We start from the raw sequence: 27,032 nt of genomic DNA, 5'->3' as shown, positions 1-27,032 counted from the left end.
CAAATGCCCTGCCCCCAGGACTGCACTCCAGTGCTTCTTTCTAGTCAGGATTGACTCAGTCACACTAGGCTGCACAGGAAGGTAGCGTCCATAGGACAGTCAATGTGACTTCTTCCTCGAAGTATCGCCGCATCTTCTCATATTTTGAAGCAGAAAGTGGATCTCTGGATCAGCAGAAAAAGTGAACGGGCTTTGATTCAGAGCCTTAAGGAGAGTATGGGGACTGAGGCTTGGAGAAAGTGGCAACATCCTGGATCCCACATACGTTGGGATTTCTGCAAGATGGCAGAGGTTTGAGGGCTTCTGCTAGAAAAAAGGGAGGGAGTCAAAGAGAGCTGTGCATGTGGATTTGGGAAGTGTGGGTGAATGGGAAGGGGTGTGGCTGGACCACACAGAGAAGAGCTCCCAGAGGCTGGGGTTAGGCAGGAGCACAGAGCCACTCAAGTCAGTGCCCATGGCCTGCAGTCTGGACACCTTTCTGGGGTGGGGTCTTGAACTGGGAATTCAGTGATGGAGATGCGAGGTTCCCTTCTTTGGAAGGCACACAAAGGCAGTCATGGTGTAACATGTTCTCTTCCTGGATCTACAGATGCAGCTCCAAAGCAAGATCAAGAAACACCTAAGGAGAAAACGTCAACTCTGATGCCCTCTCCAGAGCCAGAGCAGGCTCCAGGCACAGCTGTCACTGAACTTCCAGATGTGGACCCACCTGCTGCTTGTGAGCAACTCACCTCAGCTCCTGCAAGGCCTGTAGTCCCAGGTCCTGGTCGCAGCCTGTTTCAGTTGCCATGGCAGAGAGGGCTTCCCCTCCCCAATAATAACAGTTTTCAAAATGTTTCTGTTTATCTTACATATGCTTTAAATTTGTTTTTTCTTATGCTATTGAATAAAATCAAATGTATTTTGAATAAAATTTAATAAAATACTATTAAAAATAAATTTAACTTAAATTATATAAAATTTAATTCTATGATCCTTCTAAGTGCCAATTTAAACATTAATAAGTACATTCAAAATTTTTGGCAACCATGACATCACATCACAATCCCTCTCCAGAATATTTCATCCAGATCAATCCAGGTGGTAGCCAGTCATTGCTCACCCTCCCTGTCAGCCCCTGACAGTCCCTCATCTCTAAGTGTCCCCATGGATTTACCTTTTGTGGGTTTTCACAGAAGCACATGTGGCCTTTCCTGTCTGAATATGTAATGAATCAGATGAGAAGACTGATTGTGATTTGGTGGGAATGAAAACAATTTTTATTAAGAGGGAAAATCCCTAAGAGGCAAACATTATGTGTAAAACGAAGCCTCAATATTAAATATTTGTACTACTTTGGGGTGTAGACCACTTTGAGAAATATGGCATGAGAGTTGGAAACCATAGGGAAATGTCTGGGTCTCTGAGACACCTATAAAATCTTTCTTTTCTTGGACTGGCAGTGTTTATCTGTGGGTAGTATTTTGTTCTACTATGCATAGTATAAAGATATGAAAGGCAGATGTTTCTCTTTATCATCATATATTAAGTAATAAAATGTATGGTTTTTTAAGGTTTTAGAAAAATGTTTTTTAAAATATCATTTTATTGATTTTAGAAACAGAGAAAGGGAGAAGGATGGAGAGATAGAAACATAGATGAGAGAAAACCATTCTATGGCTGCCTCCTGCGTGCCCCCTATGGGGATCCAGCCAGCAACCTGAGCATGTGCCCTAACCAGGAGTCAAACCGGGAACTTTTTGATTCATAGGGCAACACAAAACCACTGAGTCACATGGGCTGGGCAGAAAGAATAATGTTTATTAGTTAAATAAGGATTTAAATGGGACCAAAAGAAGATAGACTCACTCCTTCTACCAAGAAATAATTGCCATGAAAGAGCTTTCCATCTTTCCAGCTCAGTGCTGCAGTGTGGGGTGTTGCTGGGAGAGGGTATCAGGGCTGTGCTCTTTTTTTTTTTTTTTCAAATTTTTTATTAAGGTATTATATGTGTACATATCTTACCATTGCCCCCCCCCCCACCCCACTCCCATACCTGCCCTCACCCCCCAATGTTTTGCATCCGTTGGTTACTCTTATATGCATGCATCCAAGTCCTTCAGTTGATCTCTTATTTCCCCCACCTCTCCCTAACCTTACCGCTGTAATTAGACATTCTGTTTGATGCTTTACTGCCTCTGTAACTATCTTTTGGTTCATCAGTTTATAATGTTTTTCATTATCCCTAAATGAGTGAGATCATGTGGTATTTTTCTTTCATTGACTGGCTTATTTCACTTAGCATAATGTTCTCTAATTCCATCCAGGTGTCTACAAATGGTAGTAATTCCTTCTTTTTTATGGCAGCATAGTATTCCATTGTGTAGATGTACCATAGTTTTCTGATCCAGTCATCTGCTGACGGGCACCTAGGCTGTTTCCAAATCTTAGCTATTGTAAATTGTGCTGCTATGAACATAGGGGTGCATATATCCTTTCTGATTGGTGTTTCTGGTTTCTTAGGATATATTCCTAGGAGTGGGATTACTGGGTCAAATGGGAGTTCCATTTTCAGTTTTTTGAGGAAACTCCAGACTGTTCTCCCCAATGGCTGCACCAGTCTGCATTCCCACCAGCAGTGCACGAGGGTTCCTTTTTCTCCGCATCCTCGCCAACACTTGTCGTTTGTTGATTTGTTGATGATAGCCATTCTGACAGGTGTGAGATGGTATCGCATTGTCGTTTTGATTTGCATCTCTCGGATAATTAGTGACTTTGAGCATGTTTTCATGTGTCTCTTGGCCTTCCTTCTGTCTTCTTTCGAAAATATTCTATTTAGGTCCTTTGCCCATTTTTTTATTGGATCATTTATCTTCCTTTTATTAAGTTGTATAAGCTGCCTGTAGATGTTGGAAATTAAACCTTTATCAGTGATACCATTTGCAAATATGTTCTCCCATACAGTGGGGTTTCTTGTTGTTTTGTTGATGGTTTCTTTTGCTGTGCAAAAGCTTTTTATTTTGATGTAGTCCCATTTGTTTATTTTCTCTTTGGCTTCTATTGCCCTGGGGGCAGTATCACTGAAAAAGTTCTTTTGGCATATGTCTGAGATTTTGCTGCCTGAGGATTCCTCTAGTATTTTTATGGTTTCCCGTCTTATATTTAAGTCCTGTATCCATTTTGAGTTTATTTTTGTGTATGGTGTAAGTTGGTGATCTAGTTTCATTTTTTTGCATGTATCTGTCCAATTTTCCCAACACCATTTATTGAAGAGACTGTCTTGACTCCATTGTATGCTCATGCCTCCTTTGTCAAATATTAATTGCGCATATTGGTTTGGGTCGATATCTGGATTCTCTATTCTATTCCATTGATCTATATGTCTGTTCTTGTGCCAGTACCAGGCTGTTTTGAGGACAGTGGCTTTGTAATACAGCTTAAAATCTGGTATTGAGATCCCTCCTACTTTATTCTTCTTTCTCAGGATTGCTGTGGCTATTCGGGGTCTTTTTTTATTCCAGATGAATTTTTGGAGAGTTCTTTCTAGGTCTGTGAAATATGCTGTTGGTATTTTAATGGGGAGTGCATTGAATCTATAGATTGCTTTGGGTAGTATGGACATTTTGATGATGTTGATTCTACCAATCCATGAACATGGTATGTTCTTTCATCTGTTTACATCTTCCTCTATCTCTTTTTTCAGTGTCCTGTAGTTTTCCGCATATAGGTCTTTTACCTCCTTGGTTAGGTTTATTCCTAAGTATCTTAATTTTTTTGGTGCGATGGAAAATGGGATTGCTTTTTTAGTCTCTCTTTCTGTAAGTTCACTGTTGGTGTATAGAAATGCCATAGATTTTTTGGCGTTAATTTTGTATCCTGCTACCTTGCCGAATTCATTTATTAAGTCTGTTAGTTTTTTGATAGAGTCTTTCGGGTTTTTTATGTACAATATCATGTCATCTGCAAATAAGGACAGCTTTACTTCTTCTTTTCCAATTTGGATGCCTTTTATTTCTTCTTCTTGTCTAATTGTAATGGCTAATACTTCCAGTACTATGTCAAACAGGAGTGGTGAGAGTGGGCATCCTTGTCTTGTTCCTGTTCTTAGGGGAAATGGTTTTAGTTTTTGCCCATTGAGTATGATGTTAGCTGTGGGTTTATCATATATAGCTTTTATTATGTTGAGATATGATCTTTCTATTCCCACCTTGTTGAGAGTTTTTATCAAGAAAGGGTGTTGGATTTTGTCAAATGCTTTTTCTGCATCAATTGATATGACTATGTGATTTTTATCTTTCAATTTGTTTATGTGATGTATCACATTTATTGATTTTCGGATATTGAACCATCCTTGCATTCCTGGGATAAACCCTACTTGGTCATGGTGTATGATCTTTCTGATGTACTGCTGGATCCGATTTGCTAGAATTTTGTTGAGGATTTTGGCATCTACATTCATGAGGGATATTGGCCTGTAATATCTTTCATTGTGTTGTCTTTATCTGGTTTTGGTATTAGGGTGATGCTGGCTTCATAGAAGGAGCTTGGAAGTGTTCCTTCCTCTTGAATTTTTTGGAATAGTCTGAGGAGGATAGGTTTTAGTTCTTCCTTGAATGTTTGGTAAAACTCTCCTGTGAAGCCGTCTGGCCCCGGGCTTTTGTTTGCCGGAAGCTCTTTGATGACTGCTTCAATTTCTTCCATAGTTACTGGCATATTGAGCTGTTTAGATTCTTCCTGATTGAGTTTTGGAAGGTTATATTTTTCTAGGAATATGTCCATTTCCTCCAGGTTGTCCAGTTTGTTGGAATAGAGTTGTTTGTAGTATTTTTTAACAATCCTTTGTATTTCGGCGGGATCTGTTGTTATTTCACCTCTTTCATTTCTGATTTTGTTTATTTGGGTCCTCTCTCTTTGCTTCTTGGTGAGCCTGGCTAGAGGTTCATCAATCTTGTTTATCCTTTCAAAGAACCAGCTCTTGGTTTTGTTGATCTTTTGTATTGTTTCTTTGGTCTCTATGTCGTTTATCTGTGCTCTGATCTTTATTATCTCCTTCCTTCTGCTTACACTGGGCTTTTCTTGTTGCTCTTTTTCTAACTCTTTGAGTTGTTGGGTTAGGTAATTTATTACCCCTGTTTCTTGTTTTTTGCAGTAGGCTTGTAGAGCTATGAACTTCCCTCTCAGGACTGCTTTCGCTGTGTCCCATAGATTTTGGATTTAGTGTTTTCATTGTCATTTGTTGTCATGATGTTTTTTATTTCTTCTTTGATCTCTCTGGTAACCCAGTCATGGTTTAATAGCATGCTGTTTAGTCTCCATGTGTTTGATTTCTTTGGGTTGTTTTTATTGTAGTTGATTTCCAGTTTTATGCCACTGTGGTCTGAGAAGATGCTTGATATGATTTCTATCTTCTTGAATTTGAAGAGACTTTGCCTATGTCCCAACATATGGTCTATCTTTGAAAATGACCCATGTGCACTTGAGAAGAATGTATATTCTGTGGCTTTGGGGTGAAATGTTCTGAAGATGTCAATTAATTCCATCTGGTCTAGTGAGTCATTTAGGATTGATGTTTCTTTGCTGATTTTTTGTTTAGAGGATTTGTCCAATGGTGATAGTGGGGTATTAAAGTCTCCTACTATGATTGTATTGCTTTCAATCTCTCCCTTGATATCCTCCAGGAGTTTTTTATGTATTTGGGTGCTCCTGTATTGGGTGCATATATGTTTACCAGAGTTATTTCTTCTTGTTGGATTGCTCCCTTTAGTATTATGAAGTGGCCTTCCTTATCTCTTGTTATGTCCTTCACTTTGAGATCTAATTTGTCAGATATAAGTATTGCTACCCCAGCTTTTTTTTCAGTTCCATTTGCCTGGAAAACCTTTTTCCATCCCTTCACCTTCAGTCTGTGTGCGTCTTTTTTTCTGAGGTGGGTTTCTTGTAGACAGCAGATATATGGGTCATGTTTTCTTATCCAATCCATTACCCTATGTCTTTTGCTTGGGGCATTTAATCCGTTTACATTTAAAGTTATTATTGATAGGTACTTATTTGTCGCCATTCCTATTCTTTACACCTGTGTTCCTTCTTCGCTTCCTATTTCTTTTTTTTTTTTACAGCAGACCCTTTAGCATTTCTTGCATTGCTGGTTTTGTGGTAATAAATTCCCTTAGTCCTTTTTTGTCTGTGAAGCTCCTGATTTCACCTTCAATTTTGATTGACAGCCTTGCTGGGTACAGTATTCTTGGATTCAGACCCTTCCTTTGCATGACTTTGTATATTTCATTCCATTCCCTTCTGGCCTGATGAGTTTCTGTTGAGAAATCAGTTGCTAGTCTGATGGGGGTTCCTTTGTATGTAACTTTCTGTCTCTCTCTGGCGGCTTTTAAGATTCTTACTTTGTCGTTGGTGTTTGCCAATTTAATTATAATGTGCCTTGGCGTCGTTCTTTTGGGGTTCATTTTGCTTGGGACTCTGTGAGCTTCTTGGATTTGTGTGGGTTTTTTCTTCTCTATATCAGGAAAATTTTCTGTCATTATTTCTTCAAATATGTTTTCTATTCCTTGCTCAGCTTCCTTTCCTTCTGGAACCCCTATTATGCGGATGTTGTTTTGTTTCGTGTTGTCCCAAAGTTCCCTTAGGCTCTCCTCCTGCCTTTTAATTTTTTTTTCTAGAAGTTGCTCTACTTGGGTATTTTTTCCCATCTTGTCTTCTAGCTCACTGATGCGGTCCTCTGCTTCTTCTAGTCTACTCTTGATGCTTTCTATTGAGTTCTTTACAGCAGCGATGTCATTTTTCATTTCTTCTTGGTTCTTCTTCATTTCCTCTTGGTTCTTGCTCATATTGTCGAATTTGTCTTCCATTCTTTTCAGCCACCTTATGACCATTTCTCTGAATTCTTTTTCTGGAAGGTTGCTTGCTTCCATTTCGTTTACTTCCTTTTCTGGTGATGCCTGCTTTTCTTTCATATGCAAGCTGTGTCTTTGTCTCCCCATGGTCTCTCTTCTCTGGGTGTCTGGTTATGTAGTTCTCTCTCTCCTGCGTCGATTTAAAGGTACAAAATACAGCACTACCAGGTACAACACACAAGGCACTGAACAGAAATGTATTCACGATATTAACAACCTCCAATAAAGGTGACCACCAGAGAAAGGCAAATCAGGGGATAGTAGAGAAAGAAGAAGAGGAAAAAGAAAGAAAGAAGAAGAAGAAGAAAAAAGGGGGTGTCAAAATGAAATTGGGAAAAGGGAAAAAAGAAGAAAAAAAAGTAAGAGACACAAGAAAGAGACTAAGAGAGAAAGGGAAACAGACTATGCATATTGGGGATAAAACTCCAATAGAACAATCACTTATCCCAGCAAATGCCAGCAACAAGTACCTGGGGATTAATACAAACTACAACACCCACTAATATTGAGTGAGGCAAGGGAAAACAGAAGCACTAAACAAACAAAAAAATAAACAAAAGAAGAATAAGCAAAACAATCTCACAAAAAAGCATAAAAATTCGATATAATCTACATTCAAACGAACAACAACAAAAGGACAGAGAGAAGAACAATTTTTTGGATAGTTAAGACAGCGAAGAGAGAGGTGTGTATGGACTTGGAGCAGGGGATTGGAGATTAGATATATAAGTAGGGTGAAATTTTAAAAGGGGGTAAACAGAAAGAATAGGGAAAATCTAAAGCAGGAAAGGGGTAAGATAAACAGGACACTGAAAAGGGAAAAGTGAGGAAGAGAGTGATGGCATAAAGGTAGATTTGAGATAGAGTAAAATGATGCTAAAGGAAAGATAAAAATAGAATGTAGAACATTAATCCCAAAACAAAATGAAGAGAAAATAAAATGACACTTAAAAAAAAAAAAAAGATAAAATAGCAGTAGTAATAATACAGATTGAAAATAAAAATGTAATAATTAAAAAGGTAAAATCAAGTGAGGAAAAAAATTAGTTTCTTGAGTAAAAGATGCAAAAAATGAAAATAAAAAATAAAAAATAAAAATAAAATGTGGAGTAGTGAAGGTCATTCACTTCCTCAGTTGTTCTGTTTGGCACGCCTGTTTCTCAGTCCGGACAGTATTGCAGTTTCCTGCGTTCCACTGCTCTTCAGTGATGTAAGCCAGTCCTGATTTTAAGCAGGCGGTGTGTCTTAATTCATATTCCTTTATTTTTGATTACACAAGAGTCAATTTGTGATTCAGCCCCTGGGTGGCAGTGTTTCTGGATTGACTTCCGGGTTTATCTATGGCCTCTCTAGGGAGTGTTAGAGCCTTCTTTCCCTGTGGCACTCACTACCGGTTTGTGGGAGTGGGCTGCCTCAGAGCTGGCTCTCGGATGGTCTCTCCCCGCTCCGATCCCCAGGTTCCAGAAAAACAACTTTCCCCTGCAGTCTTCCAGGGTGTCCCCAACTGGGTGAACCTATGAATTGGGCTTAGTAATCAGAAGCAAGAATTTCAAGAGGAAAAAGCCCAAGTGTGCGCACTCCGTGGCTGCGCGTAAGTCTAGCACACCCCTGAAATTCTTAGGGTGTCCCTGCACTTCAGATCAAAATGGGTTGCTTTTTAGAGAGCCCTTCTGTTAGCAGCTCTGAGGACCCCCTTCCACATTCACAGATCACGCCAGCCCCAGCAGCCACCGATTTTTCTAGGCACAGACTTCCCTGGTCCTCCAGCTCCCGCAAAACGCGCGTTCCTCTCTCGCGCTGGGACCAGAGACCTCACCTTATCCTAGACGAAATCTGACCTTTCCGTGGTGGAGTGTAGAGCTCCTCTGAACCCGTGTGTTTGCGCCAATTGGGGAGCGTTGTTCTGGGGCTCGCAGCTGTTCCATGGGTGCCGCAGTTGTGGATTCTCAGGCTTCTGATAAGCTCCACTTTCCCGTTCCAGATGGCGGCCAGTCCGAGTCCAAGCCCGCAACTCCGGCAGGGGACCCAGCCGCAGTGGGAGCTGCCAGGTCAGGGGAACCCCGTCTAGCAGTCTCCCAGCTTCTTCTGGAGTTCAGCTGTCCCCCAACTTGCCAACAAACACTCCTAGTGCGACCCTCAGCTGTTCTTTCTTTCTGCTCCTGAACAAGGCTCAGAACAGGTCTGTCTATTCCGCCTCCATTTTTCTCCCCCCCCCCCCCCCCCCAGGGCTGTGCTCTTGTGTAAGCTGACATCTCCACAGGTGGCCATAGCACAGTCCTGTTCCCCTCATTCATTTTCATTGACCAACACAGACTCCTTGACTTGTGGAGTTCATGGCTAAGTTGTTCCATTTTAATCACTGAGTGGGCCGCCTCTGGGGGGGGGGGGAGTGCAACAGTGGATGTTTTTGTTTGGGGTAGTGACAGGGAGTGAATAACCATATCTTAGCTCTGTATACACAAGTGTATGCAAAGGACTCATTTAAATGCCACCGCACACACTCTCACAGTATCTTAAGACCAGAGGCATACACTGTAGAGCTGGTAGCCTCATCAAACCCAAGGGCTCAGACCAAACAATGCTTTTCAGAATTTTAAGTTAACTTTTTCACCCTGAACTTAAACAACCCGAGGGTGCAGTATAAAACAAAAGAGGCATGCAGGGCCTCTATCTTGGGAGACACACTGTGCGGGGAGGGGATACAAACCTCTGACAGACACACACCTCTAAGGAGAGATGTGCAAAGACAGCCGGACTGGTTCTGCTTTGATCTCCTGACAGTCCCTGTCATCAGGTCTCTCAGATTGTAGTGAATTTCCACAGTCTTATGAGCAGACCACTTGCTGCCCAAAGATTCATATCACCAAGGTGGCTCAACATGATAGACAGATGTCTCCAGTACATCACATCTAAGGTCAAAAGATACTTTGTAAAGATAAACATTTATACATGAATGGAGGGAGACAGGAGGGGCTGGAGGTGGACACAGAAACTTGGATCCACCGTTTTACACATCTGTGTCACAAAGGACATCTTCCAATCCATGGATCACCTTATATTTGTTACTTGGAGGGGGTTTTATTAGCTCCAAAATTAAATAGAAAATAAAATAAAATATTCCTTTTAAATATTTCGGCTTTATCAAATACATTTATAAGAAGGCAAACTTCTTTTTTTAAAGAGACATTTTATAGATTTTTTATTGAATTTATTGGAGTGGCCTTGCTTAATAAAATTATATAGCTTTTAGGGGTATAATTCTATTATATATCATTTGTATATGCATTTTGTGTTCTCCACCTTAATTCAGTGTCCTTCCAACATCATTTATCCCCACTATATCATCTACTGCCTTTCCCATACCCCTTCCCTTCTGGTAATCAACATGCTGTTGTCTATGTGATCTTTTTTGTTTGTTTGTTTCCCTTTTTCTTGATCCCTTCACCTTTAAAAAAATATTTTTTACTGATTTTCAGAGACAGAGAGAACAACAAGACAGAGAGAGAGAGAGAGAGAGAGAGAGAGAGAGAGAGAGAGAGAGAGAGAGAGAGAAATCAATGAGATGTGAGTTAAATATCCAGAGGCTGCCTCCTGCACACACCCTACCAGGGACTGGTCTAGCAACCCCTTTATGTGCCCTGACCTGGAATCCATCCAGCAGCCTTCAGGTGCATCTGCGATGCCCAAACAATTGAGCCACACCACCCAGGGCTTCCTTCACCTTTTCATTCTGTTCTGCAGACTCCTGCTCCCCTGACAGCTTTCAGACTGTTCTCTTCCTTTGATAGTTGCAAGTGCCTTGGAATTTCACTTGTTTTCCCCTTCTAATTAAAGTTAAATTAGGTATTTGACCCTGGTAGATTTATTTTAAACTAAAAATTGGAGGGTCTACCTCTCTTTCTATAATAGACTACAGTTGATTTGATTTGATATAGTGACTTCTACTTTTTAAAATTTTGTTAGTGGATACCTAGTTAAATAGTAGAATGACATACTTAACCCTTCATTTCTCTATTTATAGAGTCATGAACAAAACAGTAACTTGAGTTCCCTTTATGAAACACAAGGATTAGAATGTGTTTTCTTCCTTGCATTCCTTTCCTGTCTTCAAATTTATGGTCTTTGCTAAAGTATCCAGAGATCTAAGAAGCTATATTCATATTTGTGCTGATAAAATGGTAGTGAAAAATGCTTTTACAATTTTCATTTAATTTTGTAAATATACTTACCATAGAAATAACCTGTGTATAGATTTTGAGTTGTGAAAAATTCCTCTTAAAACTAATAATTTGCCTGGCCTGGAGTGCCTCAAAATGGTCCAATGAGGAGGGAACCAGTAGTCAAGAAGTTAAGAAAGCATTACAATATTTCAGGTGGAAAATGATGGTGGTCAAAAGTAAGACATTGGGACAATGATTAGAAAAGTTATGTGAATAATTTTAAATAAAGAACCAATGATCAGATGTAGAGGTGAGGAATAAACAGGGTGAGTGTGCCTGTGAGCATCCCACATGTGGGGAACCCATAAAATAAACCTGGATGTACTTCAAGGATTATTGACTCAAACTGATTGGTGCATAGACTAAAAAATATTCCATAATAATCTTAAGGTTATGAAGGAGTTAAGGTTTAATTAGGATGGGGCCCTAATCGATAGGAATATGGCATTAGACTGGAGGAAGAAATAGAGAGGAACGCTCTCTCTCCTGCCATGTGAGGACACAGTGGGAAGGCAGCTCTCTGCAAGCCAGGAGGAGAGCTCTCACCATAACCTGACCTCACTGGCACCCAGATCTCAGACTTCCAGCTTCCAAAACTGTAATGAAATACATTTCCGTGGTTTAAACTACCTGGGCAACCCAGCATGTGCCCTGACTGGGAATTGATATTTTTTTTATAAAGGCCTGAGCTGACTAATACAATCCATTAGTATTTCCTCATTGGAAACTATTTTTCCTTCAAGATTTTCGAGGAATAACCAACAAATATTCCTTCAGGTATTATTAACTGTAGTCACTATGCTATACATTAGATTTTCAGAACTTATTCATCTTATAGCTGAAAGGTGTACCCTTTGACCTAGATCTCCCCATTTCCCCCCTTCCGCCTTCCCCCCAGTCCCCCCCCAGTTAGTTGCTGGCAACCACAATTCTACTCTCCATTTCTATGACATTGGCTTAAAAAAAAAAGATTCCACATACAAGTGATACTGAGGAGATAGAAGAGGGATTGGTAGTTAAGGACAGGATCATGGGAGGAAAGGAAAATAGGGAAATCCAAGAATAACAGGATACAGCTTGCTGACTAGTTGCTAAGGCAGCCCAGCTGGGTGAAACCCAGCTAGGAGAGAGTTGCTGGGGCAACACAACTGGGCAGGGAAGACCAACACCCCTTGACAGAGAGCTTCCTCTACCCCTATTCATAGAGCTTCCTCCACCCCCAGACAGAGAGCTTCCTCCACCCCCAGACAGAGAGCTTCCTCCACCCCTAGACAGAGAGCTTCCTCCACCCCCAGACAGAGAGCTTCCTTCACCCCCAGACAGAGAGCTTCCTCCACCCCCAGACAGAGAGCTTCCTCCACCCCCAGACAGAGAGCTTCCTCCACCCCCAGACAGAGAGCTTCCTCCACCCCCAGACAGAGAGCTTCCTCCACCCCCAGACAGAGAGCTTCCTCCACCCCTAGACAGAGAGCTTCCTCCACCCCTAGACAGAGAGCTTCCTCCACCCCTAGACAGAGAGCTTCCTCCACCCCTAGACAGAGAGCTTCCTCTACTCCTAAACAGAGAGCTTACTCCACCCCCAGACAGAGAGCTTCCTCCACCCCCAGACAGAGAGCTTCCTCCACCCCCAGACAGAGAGCTTCCTCCACCCCCGACAGAGAGCTTCCTCTACTCTTAGAGAGCTTCTTTGGAAGAACCAATCAGAATCCAGCAGGGTATATATCCTATCTAATAAAATAGTAATATGCAAAATTAACCATCACTCTGTTACACCCACAAGCCAAGCCCACAAGCGAAGCCCACCAGCCAATCAAGAGCAAGTATGCAAATTAACCCAACCAAGATGGCTGCGGCCATGGAGAGAGCAGGAGGGAGGCTTGGGTTTCCCTGACGATGAAGGAAGCCAAGCTTTCCGCACACCCTGGCCGGCCCAGGCCTCCACTCCAGGCTACAAAGTTTCAATGTAGAAGATAAATAAATCCCAACAAAAATGGCGGCATCCACGGAGCTGGAGAGAGCAGGAGGCTAAGGTTGCCCCCGGCGATGTAGGAAGCCAAGCTTCTGCAGCCCTGACCTGCCTTGGCCTCCACTTAAGCCTACAAAGTTTCAATTATAGAAGATAAATAAATCCCAACAGAAATGGCTGCCTCCATGAATTGAGCAGAAGGCTAGGCTCCACTCCAGGCTACAAAGTTTTAATTTTAGAAGATAAATAAATCCCAGATACCAGGGCTTCTGCTTGGGTCGCCGGGGGGCGTCGCCGGCCTGCAAACGACCACAGGCCTCTCGCCCAGGCCACCCCACACCCCAAGGGAACCCCCACCGTGATCCAGGACACCCTTCTGGGCAAAGCAGCTGGCCCCCGCCCATGTACCAGGCCTCTATCCTATCTAATAAAAGAGTAATATGCAGATTGACCATCACTCCAACACACAAGATGGCTGCTCCCATGTGGTCAAAGATCCTGCCCCCAAGTGGGCACAAGATGGCCACCACAAGATGGCCAGCAGGGGAGGGCAGTTGGGAGGGACAAGGCCTGCGGGAGGGCAGTTGTGGGTGATCAGGCCAACAGGGGAGGTCAGTTGGTGGGGTACCAGGCCTGCAAGGGAGGGCAGTTGGGGGCGATCAAGCCTGCAGGGGAGGGCAGTTAGGGGTGACCAGGCCAGCAGAGGAGGGAAGTTGGGGGTGACCGGGCCTGCAGGCCAGGGCAGTTGGGGGGAACCCAGGCCTGCAGGGGAGAGTAGTTGGGGGTAAACGGGCTGGCAGGGGAGCAGTTAGGCATCAATCAGGCTGGCAGGGGAATGGTTAGGGGGTGATCAGGCTGGCAGGCAGAAGTGGTTAGGGGCAATCAAGAAAGCAGGCAGGCAAGCAGTTGGGAGCCAGCAGTCTTGGATTGTGAGAGGGATGTCCGACTGCCCGTTTAGGCCCAATCCTGGTGGGCAGTCGGACATCCCTCAAGGGGTCCCAGTTTGGAGAGGGTGAAGGCTGGGCTGAGGGACACCTCTGCCCTGTGCATGAATTTTGTGCACCGGGCCTCTAGCATATATATATATATATATATATATATATATATATATATATATATATTCTAATAAAAGAGTAATATGCAAATTGACTGTCACTCCAACACACAAGATGGCTGCCCCCATGTGGACACAAGATGGCCACCACAAGGTGGCCTGCAGGGGGGGCAACAGGTCTGCAAGGGAGGGCAATTGTGGGTGATCAGGCCAGCAGATGAGGGCAGTTTGGAGGGACCAGGCCTGCAAGGGAGGGCAGTTTGGGGTGACCAGGCTGGCAGATAAGGGATGTTGGGGGTGACCGGGCCTGCAGGGAATGGCAGTTGGGGGGGACCCAGGCCTGCAGGGGAGGGCAGTTAGGGGTGTCCAGGCCTGCAGGGGAGGGCAGTTAGAGTTACCAGGCCTGCAGGGGAGGGCAGTTAGGGGCAATTGGCCTGGCAGGGGAGCAGTTAGGTGTCAATTAGGCTGGCAGGGGAGTGGTTAGGGGGTGATCAGGCTGGCAGGCAGAAGCGGTTAGGGGCAATCAGGCAGGCAGGCAGGCGAGCAGTTGGGAACCAGCAGTCCTGGATTGTGAGAGGGATGTCCGACTGCCCGTTTAGGATTGGGCCTAAATGGGCAGTCAGACATCCCTCAAGGGGTCCCAGATTGGAGAGGGTGCAGGCTGGGCTTAGGGATACCCGCCCCACCCCCCCCACCGTGCACGAATTTTATACACCGGGCCTCAAGTTTATTAGGAAGCCTGAGTGAGTGGTGTTGGGGTCAACATTTTTTTCCATTGATTTAGAGAGAGAGAGGACGGGAGGGGGAAGGGAGGAGAGAGAGATAGGGAAGAGAGAAATATCCGTGTGATAGAGACATATCAATCGGTTGCCTCCCACACGCTCCCAGACTGGGGGGTAGGACCAGATCTGCACCCCTGGTATGTGCCCTTGAACCGGAATTGAACCTGCGACCCTCCAGTGTGCAGGCCAATGCTCTAACCACTGAGCAATGCTGGCCAGGGCTCTGGGGTCACTTTTAAATGGCACTGATCCCATTCATGAGGCCTCTACCCTCATGAGCTAGTCACCTGCCAAAGGCCCCACCTCTGAATACCATCACAATAAGACATTTGAACTTTGGTGGAGACACAAAAATTCAGCCCATAACAGTAACACTACCTGTCCAACACAAATTTAAACTGGCTCAAGGCTTAAAGATTTCTGACCACCAAGATCATGTGCGCCTAGGCTGAAAATTAATATGGAGGCTGGTTCTTGCATGAATATGATACTGCATTAGTAGTTTTCCTTTTTAGTTCAGGATTATTTTTAAAGTATATTTAATTTTTCTGTATATTTTTATTGATGTTTAAGCTTCTACTATCATTTATAAGTTTTATGTTTAGAAGAATGTTACTGAATGATGAAGAGTCTTAACCTTCACACATTACATCCTGAGCCAACAATGCAAGCCTAACAATGGAGTGTCAACTTCTAGTAAGACCACCATGTCTGTAATTCTTTGCAGTGAGACTAAGTAGCAGATACAGTGGGAGAGCAAGAGAGTGACACTGGAGGTAGCAGGAGCATGTGGATCTCAGTGCTACAGACGGAGCTATTGGAGTGGAGCTGAGGCTGCTATTACTGAGGGTTGAGTGCTTCAGGCTTAATCCTAGAGCACAGTCTGTGGTATATTTGAAACAGTATTTATCACAAACAACAGGAGCTAAAAGTATATTGTTTGGGGAAGAGGGATTGATTGGAAGAGGGTGGGAGAGTAAGTCACACCGCATATTTGTTGAGATCATGTACCTTGGAATCAGACGAATACAAGTTTGCATCCCAATTCCTCAAAGTTCTAACTCTGTGGCCTTAGGCAAGTTACTGAATCACTCTGAACCTCAATTTATTTATCTGTAAAACGGAAATAATAAAGGGGTCTACTTCAGGGAATTGTTTAAAGGGTTGATTGGGATTCAATGCATATAAAGCTCATGGTGTGATGTAACATACATGGCAAGCACATGATAAATGTTACCAATTGTTATCTTAGTTAACAACATTTGTGGTCTCCTACTAGGAACTTTGTGTATTACTTCATTTAATCCTCCCAGCAACCTGAAGAGGGGATATTACTCTCATTCCAAAGGCAAGAATACTGGGGTGCAAAGGGTTTCAGTAGCTGCTGGTAACTGGAGAGCAGGTCTATTCTTCTACCAAGTCCAGAAGAAGGTAGGCTCTCACAAGGGCAATGGGAGTAATTCATTGAGGAGGACATGCACTACACAACCTCTCCAAATTCCTGTCTTTCCTCCTCTCTACCACTAGGCTGTCATCTTCTAAGGTCCTGGCCCAGAAACTAGTGGTAGGGTGCATCTTTCCAGAGGCCCCTGGGCCCTCCCAGCACAGTACAGTGCTTCCGCCACCTCTCAGAATCATTATGGACTCCCACAGCACAGTCTCTGTGGCCCTCACTAACAAGACCCCAGGTGAGAATGTACGTTGTTCTTGAGATTTCATTAAGAATTTGACATTTGAAAAGGTTTCTCCAGTTTTTGCCTCCTTTGTTGGGTTTCTCCCTCATCTCCAGCTTTAGAAGTCAGCTTGTCTCTGCCCGCAGGTCCTATTTGGACTAGACATCTGATAGAGCAAAGTTCCCTGGATGACAAACAACTCCCCTATGTTCTAGGTGTTAAGTGGAGTTATTATAGTAACTGCCCAAATGATTCCTGCAGATTAATATGGAAAGGGGGGTAGGAATGTTTGGAAAATTTCTAAACCATTACAGAGGTATAAGGCCCCACTGCTTGACCGCTGTAGTATTAATTAGGGCTTGTATTATCAACCTGTGCTTAGCTCTCTCTCTTTTCTCCTCCCCCTTCTTGGGCTAATTTTGAGGCCCCACGGGGATAGCACTATGGTGGAGAAGTCCATGTCAGAGATGATCTCAGCCTCTCTTTATCTCATTACCATATATATAGCCCACATATTCTTTCCTCCTGAGTAGCTGACGGAGCTTGGGCAGGTGTTCCCCCTTTTACATCCCTTTCCATCAAACCTTGCTGGCCTCTGCACCAACACAAGGTGAGTTCTTTCGTGGCCCTCCCTCTGCTCCCATGTAACAGGGAAGGGACTTTAGTTGTTACTGAGTAGTAAAACCGCCTGGTTTTATAGATGCAGCAACCAAGGTCTCAGAAGCAGAAATCAGAGGCTTGTTCAGGATGACATATCAGGTGACTAGAATAGCTGGGACTATGATGCAGAGATTGGAGCTCCTCCTCCAGGCATCTTTATCAGTTCCCTCTCTTTTAGATGAAAGCTTGTTTATTTTAAAAAAATTTATTAATTTTTATTCTGTTATGGGTGAACAGGATGAGATTCAGTTTTCCACTTCCCTTATTGGGAACCCAATCCTTATTGGGCAGCCTGACCAGGTCACTAAGACCAACCTTAGTGCATGAAGGACCTAGTGGAACTGCAGAGCAGGAAGTGGTCACAGCATAATAGATAGCCTGAAGAATAGAATTGTAGGACTCTAAGAGTAGTGGTCTAGAAGGGACCCCTTGACTCCGATCACTCTTGTGATTTCATCAGCATGGATGTCCTGGATGGATAGTCCAGTAGACAACCCAGAATTTAGAAGTTCTCATGTAAGCTTCAACCTTTATTGACTGAAGACTAGTCAGCAGCTCATGAATTACTTATTTTTAAGGATGATTTCTTCTCATTATAGAAAATATATGGAAAATTTATATAAAACCATGTCAGTGTGTGGATTGCTACAACTGCATGCCCCATCTAGACAAACAAAGGAGCCATCTCTACAGCACTAACCTTGTGTCTACCGCCTCCAAATCATATCAATTCTTCAAAGTCCAGCACAAATCCCAACCTGTCCAGAAGCCCTTTCATCACTCCTGTAGGCCACAATGATGCCCTCTTTGTCAGGATATATTAATTTATCTATGAATGGAACATTATTAAAATGAATTTATGTATATAGTTCTTAAAGTTGAATCAGACTTGAATCTTATCTTAAAATGGACTGTAGGAAGTGAATGACTAACTGATTGGGTCAGAAGGTGGACTGAATGACTAACTGATTGGGTCAGAAGGTGAAGTGGTGAGTGCCATGTAGAAGACAAAGTGCAGCTGCAATGTTGAAGATGTAAATATCACTTTAAGATGGGCACAGGAGCTCCAGTGGCGCAATCGGTTAGCATGCGGTACTTATAAGAGGTGCACAGATCAGGGAGGTATTTCTGGAGGAGGGAGAATTTGAGCTGAGAGAAGGAAATTCTATATAGAGGAAATAGCATGAGTAAAATGGGGATATAGAAAGTCACAAAGTTTGCAATCTGATGACATGCAGTCTGCTGACTGTGACCATGACTCACTCAAGGCACTCACTTGGACTTCAGCTACTGAAACCTGGGGTCTACAAGGGTACAGCTACAGTGATTGTGGGACTGGGTCTTTGAGTCATAAGAATGAGTCAGAAATAGACTTAGAGAGAATTGCAGGAGATGGACATGACTTTATGATCCTTGAAATACCTTGGGTTTCTTAGAGCAGTGGTGTGTGTAAAAGTTAAGAGCAGGCTCTGGAGTCAGACTACATGGGTTAAAATCCTGCCTCTGCCATTTGCTTTATGTGACTCATGCCCGCCCCCTCCCCCACCCCCCGCCTTAACAGGGATTAAAAACGGTATCCATCTAATAGGGAGGTTGTGAGGAAAAAGTGAGAAGTGAGTTGATACATGCAAAGCACTTAGACCTGTACAGGGTGCCAAGTCCCGAGTAAGTGTCTTGGTAACGGTTAGCTATGATTATTATCAGGGAATGCTCCCAGGAAATCCTGTCAGTATTAAAGATATTGGGGCAGCCTGTGCAGTGTAAATCACAGGGGAAGTGGTTTCTGGTTTCTCTTTTGTTCAGTTAGTTTACTGTGATGTGGCACTTAATAGGTATGTCTTGATCATGCCCACAAGGTGGTACTTTGTAAAATATTATTAGAATAAACTGTATTAATTTAGACACATCAGAAAGTAGAGAAGATTAGAAGAAAGATAATAAAAATCACCTGTATTATAACTCAAATCACAGATACATTTTGGTATTTCCTTCAAGTCTTGTTTCTCTGTGTGTGAGAGTGTGAGTGTTGAGTGTTTTTGTGTTAGTATTAAAATAATATTCTGTTGCATAGTTTTTGCAGTATTGGGGTGCTTAACATTTTCTGCTGCAGGGAAGTTTATATACCATGTGATATTCTAGTCATTAAAGTTTAAACAAAATTTCTTTCAACAGTGTTATGAGCCTAGAGCTTGCTACTAGAGTAATTATTTGACATTCTTTTTCATTTTTCCTCTCTGTTTTATTTGGCTTTTACGACTATTTAAAATATATTTTAATTTACATTTTCCTATAATTGTGCCTATTTTACTTAATTTTTTTATTTAAGTAATATAGAGTTATAGGGAGTATTCTCTTAAAATTTATTTTTTTCTTGTGTATCTCTGGCTGTAATATTTTCTATTTGTAATTGTTTGCATTTACCCATTTTTTTTTCTTGCTTAGAGTTACTTGCCTAGATATCAGTTTATTGGCTTATTTAAATGGATTTACTTTTGTTTTTCTAATATATTATTTACTCATTCATTTTATCACTCTGCCTCCCACTAACTCAATCTTCTTCCCCAGAGAAGACCAATACTTCCAATCTTGAGTATTCTTCTGGATATAAAAACTTATATTATTTATGTTATATTAATTATATTAATCAGTGTGCCTGTGTGTGTTCTTTTGCTCCTTTTCAATGTAAACCAAAGCATCCTACAAGTTGTATTTTACATTTAATAATATGGCTTTGATATCTTTCAAATTACTACAGACAAAGCTGTTTTCTATAGCTGCATAGTATTCCTTCGTAAGGATATACCATTATGAATTTAGCCAGTCCTCTGATAAAGAACAGTTAGGTTATTTTCAATTATTTGCTACTAGAGGCCCGGTGCACAAAATTTGTGCACTGTGAGGGGGGGCCCTCAGCCCAGCCTGCACCCTCTCCAATGTCATACATCCCTCTCACAATCCAGGACTGCTGGCTCCCAACTGCTCGCCTGCCTGCCTGCCTGATTGCCCCTAACCATTTCTGCCTGCCAGCCTGATCACCCCCTAACCACTCCCCTGCCAGCCTGATTGATGCCTAACTGCTCCCCTGCCAGCCTGTTTTCCCCTAACTGCCCTCCCCTGCAGGCCTGGTCACCCCTAACTGCCCTCCCCTGCAGGCCTGGTCACCCCTAACTGCTCTCCCCTGCAGGCCTGGGTCCCTCCCAACTGCCTTTCCCTGCAGGCCTGGTCGCCCCCAACTTCCCTCTTCTGCCGGCTTGGTCACCCCTAACTGCCCTCCTCTGCAGGCTTGATCGCCCCCAACTGCCCTCCCTTGCATGCCTAGTCCCTCCCAACTGCCCTCCCCTGCTGGCCATCTTGTGGTGGCCATCTAGTGTCCACATGGGGGCAGGATCTTTGACCACATGGGGGCAGCCATCTTGTGTGTTGGAGTGATGGTCAATCTGCATATTACTCTTTTATTACATAGGATAGAGGCCTGGTGCACGGGTGGGGGCCAGCTGGTTTGCCCTGAAGGATGTCCCGTATCAGGGTGGGGGTTCCCTTGGGGTGTGGGGTGGCCTGGGTGAGGAGCCTGTGGTGGTTTGCAGGCCAGCCACGCCCCCTGGCTACCCAAGCGGAGGCCCTGGTATCTGGGGTTTATTTATCTTCTACAATTGAAACTTTGTAGCCTGGAGCAGAGCCAAGCCTTCTGCTTGCTCCGTGGCGGCAGCCATTTCTGTTGGGATTTATTTATCTTCTATAATTGAAACTTTGTAGCTTTAAGTGGAGGCCTGGGCCGGCCAGGGTGTGCCGAAAGCTTGGCTTCCTCCATCGCCCGGGGAAACCCTAGCCTCCTGCTCTTTCCAGCTCTGTGGCTGCCACCATTTCTGTTTGGTTTTATGTATCTTCTATCATTGAAACTTTGTAGCCTTGAGTGGAGGCCTAGGCTGGCAAGGGCAGGTGGAAAGCTTGGCTTCCTCCATTGCCGGGGAAACCCAAGCAAGCCTCCCTCCTGCTCTCTGTGGCTGTAGCTATCTTGGTTGGGTTTATTTGCATATTTGCTCTGATTGGCTGGTGGGCATGGCTGGTGGGCGTGGCTTGTGGGTGTAGCGGAGTGATGCTTAATTTGCATATTACTCTTTTATTAGATAGGATTACAAACAGTGCTGCAACAAACAGCCTCATGCATATGTCACTTTTTAAATGTACCCATATATCTTTTGGATAAATTCTCAGAAGTGGGATTTCTGGGTGGAAGGAAAAGCACACTAGTAATTTTGAAATATATTGCCAAATTTCCCTTTTTCCTTTTTGATTCTACCTTACAACTACCATGCAAATTCCCCTTGTGGCCAACTCTAACCTGGAATCATACAGAGAATGAAATTTGGGAATGTAGTTCCAGCTTAGCTAATTTGCTGGAAGTTTTAAATTTTTATAGATTAGTCAATTATGGTTATTTTAAGTTTTTTCCTATATTTTGAGTCATCCTTATACTATTAAAATTCCACATTTCCCCCCAATAATTTTAATTTTGCATTTAAATATTTTGATCCGTTTAGAATTTTATTTTTGCAAACTATATGAGGTACATATACAACTTATGTTTTTCCAAGATAGCTCTGTTATTGCTTCTACTCATAGTACTTATTGCATAGCACATTTTCCCATTCATTTAAGATTCCACTTACATCATATGTTAAATTCCTACATTACCTTAGGTCTATTCCTGGACTTGTCATTTTTTTAAAGCTTTTAAAATGTCGTTTTATTTTCATTTATTCTCAGCTTTTTTGAAGTGTGACTGACAAATAAAATTGAAATATGTTTGAAATGTACAACATAATGATTACATACATTTACAATGTGAAAGGATTCCTACAATCAAGTTAATGAGCACATCTATCACCTCACCTAGTTATATATATATATATATATATATATATATATATATATATATATATATATATATATATATTTTGGTGAGAATATTTAAGTTCTCTTAGCAAATTTCAATGATGCAATGCAGTATTATTAACAACTAGAGGCTCGGTGCACGAATTAGTGCATGGGTGGGGTCCCTTGGCCTGGCCAGTGATTGAGGACGATTGGGGCCATCTCGCCCAGTCTTGATCAGCCAGACCCCAGCAGCAAGCTAATCTACTGGTCGGAGCATCTGCCCCCTCGTGGTCAGGGTGCATCATAGCAACTGGTCGAGTGGTCAACTGAACAGTTGACCCATCGGTCGGACACTTAGCATATTAGGCTTTTATATATATAAATAGTAACCATCTTATACATTTGATCCTTAAACTTCATTCTTCTTTTAACTAAATGAACCCTTTTTCCAACCTCTCCCCATTTATTATAGTTCTTTTCTAATTTTTTGATTTGATTTTTTAATCAATGTTCTTTCTTTTTCTTAATATAGTTACTTAAGGTTATACATTTTCTTCTGAACATTGATTTAGTGATAATGCTTTAGTGTGTATTAATTTCATTATCTCCCCTTTTCCTCCCACAGACATTATTTATTTTTAGTTTTGATTCCATCTTTGGTCCAACTATTTCTTAAAGATTTTTAAAAATATTGGGATTTTTTGGTAAAAATTGTTTTGTTTTAAATTGGATTGTGATTAAATATTATTGTCTGAATTATTTATGCTTTAAGAATTTGCTGAATTTCTGGTTTATATGTGCTCTTTGGGGAGGGTGAATGTTTTGTGGGCATTTGAAAAAGTTGAGTATAAGAGGAAAAAAGAAAAAGGTGAGCATATCAGTTCTACCTCTTGAATAATTAATTATATTGAAGTCTTTTATAGCCTTACTTTTCTGTCAAATTAACTCTATTATAAAAGTCACTAAAATCCACTAGCTATTATTCTATTTCTGCTTGAAATCCTGCACTTTTGGCTGTATATATCAATACCAGATATTGGGAGCATTCATTTGCATAAATATTATGTCTTCTGGCACCCTTATGATTCAAAATTAGGGGTGAGTTATTTTAGCATTTCCTTGTCTGTAATCAATGTAGATAGGTAACTAGAACTGTTTTCTTTATCTCTCATCCCAACTTTATGTTTTGTCTACAGCCTGCAAATACAGCCTACCTGTGAGATTTGTCATTTAGCTCTCCCCTGCTTCTTGAATCCAACTCAGGATCACAGAGGTAATGATGCCATACTATGCACCCTACTCCCATTATTGCAAAGAAGGGCTTTTGGTTTTATTCCCTAGTGAGTGCCCCTTTTTATGGAGAATTATACTTGTCTAGATTTTCCTACGGTCATGGATTTTTCTCTTTCTGCCACTCTCCTATTTAACCTCCACTGTACTTGAAGTCCTCTGATCTAGTTTGTGCATTAAGAGTTTTGGATATTTGCTAGTTTCTTTGAAGATAGAATCTATATTTATATTTTTGTTTTGTCTGTATTGGGAAGAGATTTGAGAAGAGAAAGTTCCAGATTTGCTCTGCTATGTTTAAATCAGAAATACACTTTCTACTTATTTATTTTTCCCAAGGGTTTTGCCCTTCATAATCTCTACTAATAGATTCTTTCAGCTAAGACAGGGAGAGAAGTCCAGAATGATGATGCCACCTGTCCATATACCTGAGAATGAAGAAAGTCATTGAGGTAATTGTGGTGTGTCTTTGGGAGTAGGAAAGTCCTTACTTGGAGAGCGAGCGGGTACTTAGTAAAAGGCTCAGCATATAGAAAAAAATTTATTCTTTTTGAATAAATATATCGAGAGGAATGATTCTTTATCTCCTTGGATGTTTTCCTGCAGGAACTAATGCAGCCAAAATCTGGGGCCAATGGAACAACTATTACTGAGTTGCTTCTATTGGGCTTGGTGGAGACACTGGAGCTGTGGCCTCTTGTCTTTGTTCTCTTCCTCTTTGCCTACCTAGTCACAGTTGGGGGCAACCTCAGCATCCTGGCTGCCATCTTGATGGAGCCCAAACTCCACACCCCCATTTACTTCTTCCTGGGGAACCTATCCATGCTAGACATTGGGTGCATCACCGTAACTGTTCCCTCAACGTTGGGTTGCCTCTTGTTCCACAAGTGTGCAGTTCCCTATGGAGCCTGCCTCACACAGCTTTTCTTCTTCCATCAGTTGTCTGGTGTGGACTGCTTCCTGTTGACAGCCATGGCCTATGACCGATTCCTGGCCATCTGCCGGCCCCTCACCTACAGCACGTGCATGAGCCGTTCAGTGCAGTAGATATTGGTGGCTGTGTCCTGGGCCTGTGCCCTCACCAATGCACTGATCCACACTATTGTCCTAACTACGCTCAACTTCTGTGGTCCCAATGAGGTCAATCACTTCTACTGTGACCTGCCATAGCTCTTCCTGCTCTCTTGCTCTAGTACCCATCTCAATGAGCTGCTGCTCTTTGTTATGAGTTTTGTAATGGCAGGTATAGCTGTGGTTCTCATCATCACCTCCTACATCCACGTGGCAGCTGCAGTTCTACAAATCCGCTCAGTGGAAGGCAGGAAGAAAGCCTTCTTGACATGTGGCTCCCACCTCACTGTGGTTTGCCTCTTCTATGGAACTGGTATCTTCAACTACATTTGTATGGGTTCAGAGGATGCTTCAGACAAAGATAAAGCTGTTGGAATTTTTAACACTGTCTTCAACCCTATGCTGAATCCAATTATCTACAGCCTTAGAAACCCTGATGTGCAGGGTGCCCTCTGGTGGGTAATCACAGGAAAGCAGTCACTGACATAGGTTTCCAGTTTCACTTCCTCCTATTATCTTTTTGGACTAAAGGAGAAATCCTCTGGGGCCAGTAACTAGAACAAATGATTCAGAACTTCTTCTATCTCTCTAAGCATAAATTTTTTTTTTCTTGGTAGGGGATAGTAGTTATTGCATCCCAAAGAACCTCTGGCCAGTTATAGACAATAAATATGTAAATTAATGCTGTCAGTTCCCTTGACAAATTACAACTTCAATCACTGTGTGCTCCCTTTTCTGGGGAGAAGTGAAACCTAGGGAGCCCTGAATGCTTACAGGTTCAAGTCCCATAGGAAATTACTCTTTGGTTAGTTATAGCCTGGTTTTCCCAAATATTCCTGCAAATTTTCCCCACCAGGGAGTCATCTGATTCCCTGGAGTTCAGGTATACTTGGTCTGTTAATAAAACATATGCCTAGAGATCAGAATTATTTTATTTATCTCATCAGGCTTCTACAAGTCTGAAAATGCAGCTCATCTCTTTCTATCACACAAAGATGCCCTGGAACATAGAGGGAACAAATGGGAGCTGAAAGGTCATGTGTTCTCTAGTAACTCTGGAGAGCATGATTCCTGTGTCCAAATTAAAAAAAAAAAAATCCTCATCCTAGGATATGTTTAATGATTTTAGAGAGAGGAAAAGGGAGAGAGAAAAATATTGATGTGAGAGAGAAACATTGATCCTTTGCCTCCTACAGGTGCCCCGCTGGGGATCAAAGATGCAACCTAGATATATGCTGTGATTGGGAATTGAACACACAATCCTGAAGAATGTCAGAAGACACATTCTTCTTCTGTGTCCTCAGAGGTAGGCCCAACTGCAGATCTTGATTGACCCCATCATCCAGCTCCTACACTTTGAAGCATAGACTAGGAACACTTCTGCCCACCCTGTGACATGGAGGAAAACAGTCACACAGGTAGGCCTGCCAAACTTGGTCTGACTGTGGTTCTTGTAGAAGCCCTATAACCAATATCCAATTTCAAAGAGACATCTCAGCAGTTTATTGGGACCAGATCCAGGCATCCCTGCCAGAAGATTAAACCCTAAATCCTGAAAAGTGCTCCCAGGTCAAAGAACTCTTCCTATTCAGCCTTACATTGTACCTACTCCTTCATTCCTCATGATCCATTCCCATATTGCTCCTCTATGAACTGTAGGAACATCCAGTTTATGCCATGATTTAATAGCCAGTGTATTAGTTTCTTATTACTCTTTTACCAAATTACCATAAAGTTGGTGACTTAAACCAATAGAAATGTATTCGCTTATGGTCTGGAGGCCAATCCAAAATGAGTCCTACAGGGCCAACTTCAAGGTGTCAGCAGGGAAAGTTCTTCCTGGGGGGTCTAGGGGAGAATCCATCCTTTGGCTTGTGGCCACATCACTCCAGTCTCTGCTTCCATCATCATATTGCCTTTTTCCCTTCTGTAATAAAATAACTCTACTTGTCTATTATAAGGACTCTTGCTTTTTGGGCTCTCTTGGATAATCTAGGACAAGCTCCCTAGCTGAAGATCCATAACAATCTACAGACTTTTTTACCATATCAAAAGTTGATTTTAGGAATTAGGGCCTGGATATCTTTGGGGGCCATATTCAGCCTGACACAGCCAGCTATGGGAATTCTTTTCAGGAGATAAATATTTCCTCTTGGATTATAGATGGGATTTTCTTATGCCTAGATCTAACCCTAATTTTTCTGGAGGCACTGAGGAGAAATGGGAGAACTTCTTGAGGAGGATGAGAATCACCTCCTTTGCATGGTCTTCAGCAAAAAAAAAGATTGACTCACTCTAGCAAGGGAGCAAGGATACTTTTACCAGTCAAGTTCAGGAGCATTTGGAGGGTTCCAAATGCTTATGCTCACCTTCTCAAACTTCCCCATCCAGGACTCAAGGTCTCACCCTTTCCCTATCAGGGCTCTGGATTTAGCATAGGAGATGCAACTAAGCTACACATTCATCATCCACTATAGCTCTACCACCCTTACAATTAGGTCCAAGTTTAGATTTTCTGCACTGTCTGCCTTGTGGCTGCAGAAGATTAATGTCTCATTAA

General features: G+C 42.4%; 1 protein-coding gene and 1 pseudogene across 2 annotated transcripts in view; both read left to right on the top strand.

Annotated features, from left to right (window-relative positions):
- LOC308252570 (phosphofurin acidic cluster sorting protein 2-like) overlaps window positions 1–27,032 on the top strand; it is a gene marked incomplete at both ends in the record, with an annotated part of 211,747 nt that overhangs the window by 9,675 nt on the left and 175,040 nt on the right. The window lies entirely within an intron of this gene.
- On the top strand, window positions 24,014–24,961 carry LOC308253966 (olfactory receptor 3A2-like; annotated as a pseudogene). Its single transcript has one exon. The product of its transcript is annotated as an olfactory receptor 3A2-like (transcript).

Source organism: Plecotus auritus (assembly GCF_963455305.1).
Source record: "Plecotus auritus genome assembly, chromosome: 7".
In the NCBI taxonomy this organism is placed as follows: domain Eukaryota; kingdom Metazoa; phylum Chordata; class Mammalia; order Chiroptera; family Vespertilionidae; genus Plecotus; species Plecotus auritus.
The sequence above is the reverse complement of the archived record's forward strand: the minus strand, read 5'-3'. Positions and strand labels throughout refer to the sequence as shown.